The sequence below is a fragment of the Bison bison genome, unplaced genomic scaffold (genome assembly GCF_000754665.1).
Source record: "Bison bison bison isolate TAMUID 2011002044 unplaced genomic scaffold, Bison_UMD1.0 scf7180017864197, whole genome shotgun sequence".
Lineage (NCBI taxonomy): Eukaryota > Metazoa > Chordata > Mammalia > Artiodactyla > Bovidae > Bison > Bison bison.
The window spans coordinates 4,765,843-4,766,111 of NW_011494769.1; the positions used below are offsets into that span (position 1 = coordinate 4,765,843).

The 269-nt window shown below is 70.3% G+C and overlaps 1 protein-coding gene across 4 annotated transcripts in view; it reads right to left on the reverse strand.

Moving 5' to 3' along the window:
* The window catches only part of MEIS2 (Meis homeobox 2), a 223,255-nt gene that overhangs the window by 221,632 nt on the left and 1,354 nt on the right, over positions 1 to 269 (reverse strand). The window lies entirely within an intron of this gene.

The window sequence follows — 269 nt, forward strand, 5'->3', positions numbered from 1 at the left end:
GTCCTTGTCAATTTCAGAGACAAAACAAGCAGCCCAGGCTAGTCTAGGCGGCGGCGCAGCGGCTGCGGCAGCGCGGCCCCAGCGGCGGCCCCGGCGGCGGCGGCGGCTCCTACGCAGCCGGTGCCCGCCCCGAGCCGCGGGAGCAGCGGCAGCAGCGGCGCAGCAGCGGCAGCGGCGGCAGCAGGAGAACCGGGGGAATCGCGCTGCTGGGGTAAAAGCTGGAGCGAGGCGAAAGCGTGTAACAATTGCACTCGCACACACACACACAC